The sequence below is a fragment of the Centrocercus urophasianus genome, unplaced genomic scaffold (genome assembly GCF_019232065.1).
Source record: "Centrocercus urophasianus isolate 14NV4802_14NV808 unplaced genomic scaffold, USGS_Curo_1.0 seq_11, whole genome shotgun sequence".
Classification (NCBI taxonomy): domain Eukaryota; kingdom Metazoa; phylum Chordata; class Aves; order Galliformes; family Phasianidae; genus Centrocercus; species Centrocercus urophasianus.
This window is the reverse complement of record NW_024884253.1, coordinates 49,096,688-49,108,926: the sequence shown is the minus strand read 5'-3', so window position 1 is coordinate 49,108,926 and position 12,239 is coordinate 49,096,688. Positions and strand designations below refer to the sequence as shown.

The 12,239-nt window shown below is 41.2% G+C and overlaps 1 protein-coding gene across 1 annotated transcript in view; it reads right to left on the bottom strand.

Moving 5' to 3' along the window:
• VAPA (VAMP associated protein A) overlaps positions 1–12,239 on the bottom strand; it is a 28,153-nt gene that overhangs the window by 15,530 nt on the left and 384 nt on the right. The gene's annotated exons all lie outside the window — the stretch shown is intronic.

Sequence of the window (12,239 nt, the reverse complement as noted above, 5' to 3'; positions counted from 1 at the left end):
GTGTTGTCATATTTTCTCTCTAAATTCTGGTCTCCTGAACACCCAGCCCTCCTTCTGCCCAGCCAAGTCAAACATAACGGAGAAAATTATGACATGAATATGCCTTTCTAGAGTGTGAAGGAAGAGCTGAAAGGAACCTCCTCAGTTCAAGATACCTATGGGGAAAGTCAGAGATCACAGCCAGCATCTACTCGTTAACAGTACAGAGCAAATGAACTGAAAGCATTTTTTAGAAGGGGACAAATTTGATTATTAGACGTTCAATTCAAAATCAGAAGACCTACCCATAACACATACAAAGATCTCATCACAGAGCATAGCCTCTGAAATACAGTAAATTCACCACTGTATAAAATCGCAGCTGCTGTCTCAAAAACCGGTGCACATTATTAAAGGGTTGGACAGTAGTTTATACGAAACAACTTAAATGCAAGTCGATCGTTCTCTTCGAGACACTGAACTTCAAAAAGCTAACATCCAAGCTGACTCCATACCAAAGGTACTTCATCTCACGCATGGGACTAAAGTTTATTTAAGCAGTAAACTGGCACATTAAAGTAATACATCATCATATCCAAAAAAATACAAGTATACATAAGAAAGTACACAAACCAGCCAAAAGGTTCCAAGCTCCTTACAAGTGGGTAAGTTGCAGTATTAAGTTCAAAAATGATTTCTATGACGTGCTCTAAGTGGGATGGAGTTTTTCCACAACTGCTTCATTGCATTTCAAAGTCTGAGAGCGCTCAATATACACAGAAGACTTCAAGGTATCTTTTCCAAAACAAACTCAGGCAGCGTAATTTTGTTCTGTGTATAATAAAGTCAGGTTGGGCGGGCAAAGAAAAATAATTTACTGCACTTAATGTCTTCAGTACTAACGTATGAGAAAGGAGCTAAAGTCAATACTGTTCCTGATGCAGCCTGGCATACCACTAGTCTCCTTTGCGGCAACAGAACACTGAAGACTCACATTCAACTTGATGTCCACCAGGATCCCCAGCTCCTATCCTGCACAGCTGTGCAACTCAGCATTTCCCCTCACTGAACTTTGGGAGGTTCCTATCCATCCATTTCTCCAGCCTGACCAGGTCCCCCTGGATGGCAGCACCATGTCCTGGCCTACCAGTCATGCCTCAGAGTTTTGTGTCATCTGCAAACTTACACAGAGTGCACCAGATCATAAATGAAGTGGTTAAATGGGACCAAATCCATACTGACCCCTGTAGTACACCACAAGTTACTCTCCTCCAGCAAGACTTTGCACCACTGACGACTACTTTCTGGATCCAGACAGTCAGACTCTCTCTTATCCACCCCCCAACTCTGCTCATCCATTTATCAACAGCTTTTCTGTAAGGATCTCATGAAAGGCTGTATCAAAATCCTCAGTGAATGTCCAGGCAGAAACTATCTACTGTTCTCTCCTCATCTACCAGGCCAGCCACTTCACCACAGAAGCTCACCAAATTGGTCAAATGGTGAATCCATGCTGACTACTCCAGATGACTCCCCTGCCCTTCACATGCCTAGAAATGCTTTCTAGGAGTAGCCATTCTATCACCTTCCCAGGGATCAAGATGAGGCTGACTGGCCTGTAGTCCCTGAGTCCTCCTTCTTGCCCTTCTTGAAACAGGAGTGGCATTTGCTTTCCCCCAATCTTCTAGCACTTCTCTCAATCACCACCTCAATTAAGGATTATAAAGAGTGGCCTCACAGTAATGCCCTGCCAGCTCCCTGAGCACTCACCCATGGGTGCGTTCCATCTGGGCCCACAGACCTAAGTATGTCCAGTTAGCTTAAGTATTGCCTGACCTGACCTACAACCACTGATGCTTCTTCCTTGTTCTAGATTTTCTCCTCGGTCACTGGGACATGGGATTCCAGAAGACCAGTGCTGCTAATGAAGACTGAGGCAAAGAAGATGTTAAGTACTTGGCCTTCTACATAGCCTACGTTATCAGGCCCCATACCTCCTTCAGCAGTAGCCACATATCTCCCTTTTGTCAGCAAGGTACTTACAGAAGCCTTTCTTGCTGGTCTTGACATCCCTGCCCAAATTCAACTCCATCTGGGCTTTATCTTTCCTAACCTAATCTCTGCATGCTTGGACAACAACACTGGATTCCTCCCGAGTCTCATTCCCTTGTTTCCACCCTCTGTATGCTTTTGTCTGATGTTCTGCCTGTTGGAATGGACTGCTTGTGAGCTAGAAGATGATCCTGGATGTTAAGGAGTTTTCCAAATGATCAGTAAACATGTGCTCCTACATCTGAGATAAATATGAAAACCAGAAGTATTTCCAAGAGGAAACAGCCACTGTGATACATCAGTTGTCATCCTAAATATGAATACTGATTGAAAATGCAAAGTTAAAAACCAGAGCTATTTCAGAAAGGGCCTGAAATTCATCCTACAAGCTTCTTACAGCCAGAGACTCCAGCTTTCTTTCAGTGTACCCTACCAAGAATAGTGCTGGCCTGATAACCTTCAGGTTTTTCCTCCTGAGTTTATCCAACTATTTTTAAAAGCCCTCTGAAATATTTCTATTTCACCTTACACTATAGAAATACATTTCACCTTATACTAGAAATACATTTATTAATTTAAAAAAAAATTAAAGCAAATAAACTGCCAGCATTAAGCTGCAACTTGCACTTTACCAGCAAGCAAACATTGTTCACTACTGAAAAAAACAAAGGTAAGATGTCTACAAGTGGAAAACCAGTGTATAGCAGTAACTCAAACTACTCTAATACATAACCTCACTGGTCTTAAAATACAGACGAGATTTGAAGCACTGAATTGCTTCAAATTTAATAATACTTTCTAGAAAAAAAAAAATAGGTGACACTTGGCACAAATCAAAAAAGAACAAGTGGAATGTTATTTCTATCAACTGGTCTTAAGCCATTCCTATTCAAATCTTTGTAAAAAATAAACTAAACAGAATCCATAACATCCACCGCCAATGAATATCCCCCACCTTTCTCTTGAAATATCAAAACCATGATTATTGAAATATCCCACAAAGAAAAACTCCAGCTGCCACAGATGACCTACACTGAAAATAGTCATGGTCTACAAAGCACAATAGCTTATACTTCATGACCTGACACTTCAACATTGAAAGTCTGAATGATCAGGAATAATCAGTAGGTGAAGTTGCAAGATTAATAGCCACAAATAGTCATCGCTCTCATATATATCCATATATATATATATGGATCCATATATTAGAGCAATAATACAGAATCTCTCTTCTTATTCCATCCCAGCACTTGAGAAATAGCTCTTAATTTCATCATCAATTTGCACAAAGATGTCATAATGCAAAAAAAAATCTTAACAAGAAACCTAATAGGCCTCAACAAGCACAGCTCCAGAAGGCTTGCTCCAGGCTAGCACTGTTTATCATGGGGAACATCAGATTTCTACCCTCACTGCTCACAAGGACACACTGTCAGCATCCACGCTGACAGTCTATTCACCAAACATCTCTCCTACAAAAAGCTGAGACAACACCCATTTTTAGTCCTAAAAGGGTTTGTTCTTCCTCAGTCAAAGGGGCAAGGAGAGCCCATATGCAGCTATACGGCTTAAGAGCAGTGCTCGTACAGAAGCTGACCTGCATGCTTTTACTGAGGGGTGGCGTAAGAGAAATGAGAACTGAAACCTTTTGACTCTCGTCCAATGCAGAAAAGAGAAGAATACACAGTACAGCAGCATTTCAAGCCAGACAAAACAGACTTTTTTTTTTTCTTTTTATTTTCTCTGTGGATCAGAATTTCGTATTTACTCCAGCTTGCTCCTGGCATTGTTAGTGGCCAAGAACCACAGGAAAAACACAAAAAGCATCTGTCTCACGGGTAAAGTGCAGCCACAGATTATTTCCATGAATTCTGATAAATAGAACGTTATCTACTTTACATACTGGGTAAAACACAGACTGACAGGAGACTGTCCTGAGGTTAAATATGAACAAGGGTTTCTTCAGTTTCAACAACAAGCACTATTAATAACACGGCAGAACATGCAATAACTTCATCCAAACATATTAATGCTATTATTTACTTTAAGCCCCAAAATCTAGCACTCACATGGTTATTTTTTACATCTTTCCTACTGAAAGAGCACCATTAATAAAGGCATATCATGTTATCAGCGATAAAGGAAAGTTCATCTTAACCCTACGTTATTGTGAATTCTCTCCTTGGAATTCAGCTCTCTGGTTATCCTGTTATCTTGCCAAATATACACTAAGCATACTAAAATTGGTAGCTCAAATTCTTAAGTCTTTATCCTAGTAGAATTACAACAGCAAATCATTATTCATCCCAAAGCACCCTCTCTGTTGAAATAACAGCAGTAGAAATATTTTATTACTAATCACCATGAGTATTTTAGATAGCAAATGATGCCCGAACTCCTGAAATAACCAGAAATACATACATGCACTCTTTCATTCCATACTGAGTAAGTGGTTAACATGGTGTAAGGGCTATGATACAAACTTCCTGCTGGTGCAACTGTTCTCTTTACTTGGAGGAGGCAGGATAACTAATTAATTTGGTAATTACAGGCTCTTAGACTTCAAAGAATATTAGCAGATTTGAACAACAGGACTAGTTAAATAAATAACTTCCTCCTTTCTTTTTGTTGTAAACTTTTTTTTTTTTTTTTTATATTTTAACCTCCTACAGTTTATAACAGGCTTCAGCGATGCTGAAAAGCCCAGATCTGCTATTTAGAATATCCAAGAATACAGCAGATCAGCTACAAAACTTTCAAATGGATGCACCTGTCTGATTTGAATTGCAACATTCCAGATATTCTCCAAGCTATAAAGCAGTCATCAGAATGTGCCTAATTATCTCAGCTGACAGCTGCAATAGCATGCAGCATTCTGTGCAAAGACTCATTACTGAAGACTCAACCCAAAGCTGTGTGCTTTTCCCAGTGTGTGTCCAAAAGAACCAGACATCAGAGGTTAAACACTGAACAGAACACCAGAACCCTTCTGACTTTCACCAGTTTCCTTGCGAGCAGCTCCCAACAGCCTAAGAAGGTGCACGGGCACTGTTAGGTCAGGGCTTGAGCTGGTGATGGAGCACCTGGTAAAGGGATGTGCCTGGCCCAAGGAACACAGGCACATTGTTTGCACCTGTGTTCTCCATGCGTCCAGAAGGAGTGGACCCGGGGCAGAGCCATGCTGGGCTCATGTAAGGGCGGCCACTGAAGTGAGAGCAGCTCTTGGGCCAGGACTGCTTCTTGAGGAGTACTGTGTGGCCAGAGAGCCTCTTCACCAGTGGAGTGAGTCCAGCTCTTCTTTCTGTGACTATTGCCCTACCTGCAAATGTTTTGCCTGGTATTGCCAACAGAATCTATCAGAAGCATCTTCACTCCTTCGTGAGCAGAATACAAGGTAACTTTAAAAATAAATGAATTTCATGCTAATGACGTCCAACTCCTGCAACTGACACACCATCTAAACAGAGCCCCCATCTAAACAGGTTTACAGATCAGACATCAGTATCTTCTAGGGACAGACGTAGCTAACACTGCGGCACCTCCAGAAGCACAGCTCTCCAGCTCTCAGATCTCTGGAAGCTGAGTATGGCACAACCCAAAGTTATTCTGGCAAACAAACATCTGCTTTACTGCCTGCTTGGTCACCACTCCCTCTCTGCCAGGATCACGAGCTCCATTCCCTCACTGCCTTCCCTTCTCAGAAGTAAGCTGAGCTAATGCAACTGCTCTCTCCAGGAGGCAGCTTACTTCTCCAGAAGCAGTAGGAGTTCTAATGCAAGCCTTAACACCCCTCATTTCCTAACAGGGAAGTGACCAAATGTCTCATACACATCCAAAATAAAAACCCAAACCATTTTTATTTTCACTGGGTTAACAAGGCTTAGTGACCATTTTCAATTAAGTCCTATGAATTCTAATAATCATGTTTACTTCGCATACGCAGCAGCTACTCCTACGTGTATAATTTTTTATTTTCCAAACATCTCTTCTTAAAAAGAAGAAAAAAAACACTGAACACAACTCAATGCTGCATACAGAATCACAGATCCATTTGAGTTGGAAGGGACCTTTAATGGCCAGCATTCCAACTTGCACGTCACTTCTTTCAGAAAGCTAGTTCAGACTGCCACATTCAGATCTGAAATTTAGATTGTTTCTAATGATCTAAACACACTCATAGCCACTTGGTGCCAATTCATTTTTGTACCAACTTACCCTTTAGGATACATAGTCATTCCCCCAGTGCCTACTTTATAGATAGTAATCAGATCCCCTTACAGTCTTCATTTGCTAAGACAAACAAGTCATGTTATTTTACTTTGCTAACACTAATAACTTTTCCCTTCTACCATCCCCAGTCAGGTTTATTCCCTCTGAATAGGCATTGCCAGGAATGTATTTTAAAAAAAACAAACAAACCTTAGGATGTAACCACAGCCTCATTTTTGCCCATTTCGGTGACTTGCCATGCTTGTAATAAGCCTATGACTAAGTATTAGTATCCAGTCTTATTCCTACATCACTTGCAACTAAAATGAGAAAGCATCAAAGCATCAGCTCTATTACTGGCATACACCGAAGACACCATTTTATCATTCATCCTGTGTCCTAACCTCTCAACACCAGCGAGCTGCTCAAGCACAATCCCATTCACACCAAGGTCACAGGGGAATATACCGAAGATACTAAGCCAAGTTCAAACACGAAATGATCCATCCTTTGAAAGCTTAATAAAGATATTTCTAAGAGTCCAACAGTTGCCCTGTGGTCTATTTTATAGCTTGTTCCTTCTCCATCTTAATGCTTGCCCACCAAGCTTCTTCACCCGCAGGTACTGGCTTTGCAGATACCTCTGTATGAAGTCACTGAACAGCTATAATTCCAACCGTCAGGTCAGTTTTTATCTGGGGAGGGGGCACACAGAAAAGACCGAAGGAGAGGCAGAGAGCAGGCAGGGGGTCATACACCACCCTGGCTCTCAAGCTCACCACCAGGACACTCATGCTGCATTCTGTTCCATGTTCCATTTACCCTCAAGTCTTTAATTATTCTTTCCTCCAAGGCTCTGCATGCCATTTAGGTAAGATCTACGCAAGCACTGAAGTGTCAAATTAAACATTACTCCAAGGGAAACCACATTTTGAGAAACGTAGGAGTGACTGAAGGGACTGTCGCTTAAAAATTCAGGCAGGCTACTGTTTCTCCTTTGCTTCCTTCTCTGTATTATTAAAAAGCAAGTACCTGAAGTCCTACAGCAGGGTCATCTTTAGCAAAGTATCTCAGCTATCAAGACTTTTTTCTTATGGAAAAAAAAATAAATCAAAAATATTTAATTTACACAACCACAAGTTTCTAAATACCTTAAAACCATAACATAAAAACATGACATCTGCATTGCCCAATAATTTTCAAAGCAATTAAATACATGTACACTATTCAACAACACACTGAAGGGCAAGAGGCCAGGATCACTACGCATCAGATAAAATCTTACTACCCAAAGGAAAATAAAGTGACTGGAGTTCTAACTTGTGCTTCTGCATTTTTATTTTCAACAATACTTCATCATAAATTACCTTATTAGTCATTTTACTGGTTTGGGTTTTTTTAACCAATTAGCTTATATAGACCTATTTGGCTCATCTGACAATGAAAACCTTACCATTTAACAACATTACAGTGGGAAATATAACACTTATCTAATTATTCGGTCACTTTTTTCCATCCTACATATAGCAAGTTCTCTCTAGCAGGCTTTTGCAACTCAAATTAATGGCTTGTTAAGCTAAGTATGTAACAAAGACGTGTGTGACAGACTTCTTCCAGAAACAAATTTGATCAGAAAGTAGAACATGCTCACAAACCACAGCCAAGACGAAGCAGAAGCAACTCACAGCACCACAGCAGAGAGCTGGTGCACTATGTATTCAGCTCCACTAACTAATGCATAAAACACCTTTTCCTGTTCAAGGTAACATTCTATTCTTCAACTAGGCCTTAAGCAACCATACAACATTCAGATACCATACAATGTTTTTATAATACTGACGTACTGTAGTGATTTAGAACACTTACTTGAGTTATCAGCAAGCAGAACAAGTGGGCACTTCATACAACAATGTAATGGTGAAAGTTTTATACTGATGGCTGCACTACTGGTCAAGCCTGTACAGTGGCTCTCACTTTACTGAAGATGCAACAGTGAGTCCTGTGAACTGAAGGGAACAGCAAAACATCCTGATGTGTACTGCAGTGTTCCTCTTTCACTGTAGGAAATAATTCCACTACTGAATTTTATCCAACACCTACAGTACACGTGGCCTCACCAGGATCAACACAAACTCTGCTCATCAGGCAGTCTGAAAGGCAGTCTTAACTCTGTTGGTAGAAACTTAAACATGAACCACCTCTTAAGCAACAACTGGTAAAATACAGAACAAAAAAAAGCTCTTCTCTCTTCCTCAACACATTCCCACTAATCACACTGTGCCTTCAGTTTCATTTATACTCAACTTGAAAAAAAAATACTAACAGATATTGCATTTGAGTCAGGAAACAATGGAGAGAAACACAAGATGATTAAACAATGCCAGGAAATCTTGGATTTGAAAGAAAAGTCAGAGACTACTTGCTGAATATTCATTCTATCTCACTGTTTAGTTCCAAAAATGTTCTGGAATGAAGACACCAGAAACTGACATTCCAACCTTTTCATTTTTATTTTTTTTTCCTTTCCTTTTTAAAATAAACCTGTGTTAGAAAGCTGGGATGCCACGAATGCACTGGTCCTTTGAATAGAGCAAAAATAGGCTTAAAATGTGATCTGACCCAGACACACACAAATAAGGCAGCAAGATCGCAGTTAAGGAGTTCAAATCCTGCACTCCAAAGACACTCTGGGCCAATTCTGACAGCAGATCTTTGAGGGCAGGGGACAGATTTAACATAGAGCTATTTTTACCTTTCAGTTCCACCTTCACGATTTGCAGCAACACACGCCCTGTGGCTTTTGCTGTTACCGACAGCAGGGTAACGACTACAAAATAATCAACAGCATTAGCTTTGCGTTATTCATAGGGAAACCTGCATTTCAGATGAAGCTGTGATATTCAAGTGAAGTGCTGCTCGCCTTACCTGGAAAGAGTTGACTGACTATAAGCCAGCTGATAGGCAATTTTAATACGCTAACAATCCCAGAGTATGAATCAGATTAATAATGGGAAATTAAGCATCATGTTCCACAGATCTCTTCCAGTAACTCAAACCACAGAAGTGAGTATTTCACTGCACGGTGACATTCACAAAAGTTGATTTTAGTCTGCTTACTTGCCAATTTATTTCTGGCCTCAATAAAAGAAGAAATGGAAACGTGTGTCTCTCTTTTGAGACATTTACAAAGGTGGCATAGCTGCATTTTGCACGCCTGTAAGCAACTTCCATAAAGGATGTCTATGTAGACTATTCATACAACCTTATAGCATCTGACATAACTGCTCGTCAGACATCTCTGAAGCACATGAAATACAAATTCCGAATACTGCCTACTGATCTTCCAGGGCTCATCAAATCAGCAAGCCTTGATTTTCAATTATATGTTGCAAAAGCAGGTCTTTTGACTGACGTAAAGATCTGGAGAACGCTTTTTAAGAAGGACCATCTTCCAAGAACAACCTAAATGCAAGTTGCTTGTAATTATATCGTCTCCTTTTCACATAAGGAAGACCAGCTGAGTTTCCACCACAAAACTAGAAAGCTTTGACTTGAAAACTTCACGTGCTGCCACTTCACTACACAACTGTTAAGCAGCTAAAAAAGACCCAAGAAAAAAAAAAAAAAGTATTTACTCACAAGGAACCAACTCCAAATTATCATAATCTTCCTTAAACTAGAGCTACAATGACTGCATGCATGAGTCGTGTGCAAGGACCCTAAGAGACAGAAGATGAGAAACACCAATTACCTAATTTGAAAGGTGGCACCTGGTCCAATTCTTCCTGATCAAACCCAAATTTCAGATCTGAAGTGCTAAACTAAATGCAATGCAGGTGCAGTGTGGCTGAAGACTTGGATACAAGGGCTACAAGGCAAATTCTCAGTGCTCTCTATTGAGTCCCTGAAAACAAAATCATACATAATCTACTGCCTCTTAGTTTCACTCCTTTTAAGAATAATTTTTCCCCCGATACAATTTGCACAGCACTCTGAAATACATTTATTTGTCTTGTGACTCCCCTTAGGTATCCCCGATTGCCCCACAACCCAAAGAAATGCAGCTACTGCAGCAGCAGAGGGAATCACCCAACACCAACATGCTATCAGTGGCTTGCTAGGAATGCCAGGTACTACAAGAACAGGACTCTGATCTTTCTGACACCAAAGCAAACACGGTGTGCTAACCACTATGGGACAAGCTTATAGACTTCTGAAAGGTGTGGAATAAAATCCAGCATGTGGTTTTGCTGTCTGAGTAGCAACCAACAACAGCTTCATCAGACAACGAATTTTAAGTGTTGTCAAGTGTTCCTCACATAAGTGCTACCTACTCTTTAATTTATGTCCTTGTTTGGCAAAAGGGCATATTAACACATTTCACTGCTACCCTAAAGGTCAGCAAATTCACTACAAGTCACTCTATGAGGCAAGAAAGCCTACTGAGCTATTTGTTCTGATGGCTGGACATAAACTGGATTTCTGTCACACACACACACATCAACAATATTAGGACAGTAATAGCAACACTGAATAATGGTAAACAACTGAACAATCAACTACACTGAAAAAAAGAACTACTTTAAAAAAAACAACAACAACAACAAATCATATGATTTTCCTACATCTAAGTTACACTTAGAAATTCTGAGTCATGCACTCTCTTAGGTATCAACTGTTTTTCAAAAGATAATACTCGGTATCCTCTTTAACCCGTACTGTACTCTTCCATGCAACACTTCAGAAATGAATGACTGTCTGTGGCCCACAAACCTTTCTGAAGACCTCAGAACAATAAGCAGTTGGAAAATATTTGCTGTGAAAGCACCGGGTGCTCTTTAAATAGGTAGCTCTTGCTGTAACGTAATAATACAGTAATAGTTTGCTATGGTGTCCCACTGCAGTTCCATTATGCTTCAGACTTTGGGTTCACACAGTCTGCTCAACAGACATTTTCCTACTATGTGCATGAGCCTGAAACCAAACTTCATGCCTTATAAACACATTTTGTAAACACACATGACAACACTGATTACTGTCTGACAACTGCTTCATCCTAACAATTTCTACATCTAGTACTTACTGTGTTCCTTGTCACAAACCACACAAACACGGCTTGCTTCCAGCTTGAAGACAGTGCAAGATGCAAGAGCTTCAATGCATCTTCCTGCAACCTGCTCTTGCAAGAGTGCAGTGCACTGAAACCTGCATGCAGACATTCTAACACAATACAGAAGTGGGGAAAAAAATAAGTTCCCCCTGTGGTTTTAGCTGTACCTTTGGACGTGCAATTTAAAAACTGCTGCTATCAGGAAGTTAAGATGCGTGATACAACAGAATCGGTGTTTTCTTGATTGATGTGATGGATCACCAAAACAGGTAAAGCCTGAGAAAAGCCCCTTTGACAAAGCCAACTCAGTCTTATTGCCAGGAGCCTGGCCAGCCAAATGTGTCTGGGACAAATACAGTGTTTGTCTCTGATATGGACATCAACCCGCTCTAGTTGTTCAGATGGACAGGACAGGATGCTCGATCCCCGTTAAACAATGAGCCTACAACAAAACACCAACACTTACAGGATTATGCAAGCACGTGTGCTGACACCAGCCACAAAAGATAAGATGAAAGCTGAGCATACGAGCTAGATCTCCTTATTCTGGCACGTCTGTTTTGCTGCTGTTGCATTCGGTTCTTTTTAATGCATACACCTTTCGAGGATCACTCTGCAGGAGCCTCCCTTTCTACAGCTATCCCATTCGTGATTGGCGAGGAGGGAATAACACCCCATACACCAACAGCGCCGACCTCCTGACAGGAGCGCAAACGAAGCACCGAAACAACCCAACCGCGACGTGCCCGAAGCCGCCTCAGCCCGGGGACGCCCGCCCGCCCCTACCTGCAGCGGACAGCGCCGGCGGAGCTGACAGGAGAGCCGCCGCCCGGCACCCCGCCGCGGGGACGCGCGCATGGCAGGGGGCGGCCGGAGCCGCGACGCCGGC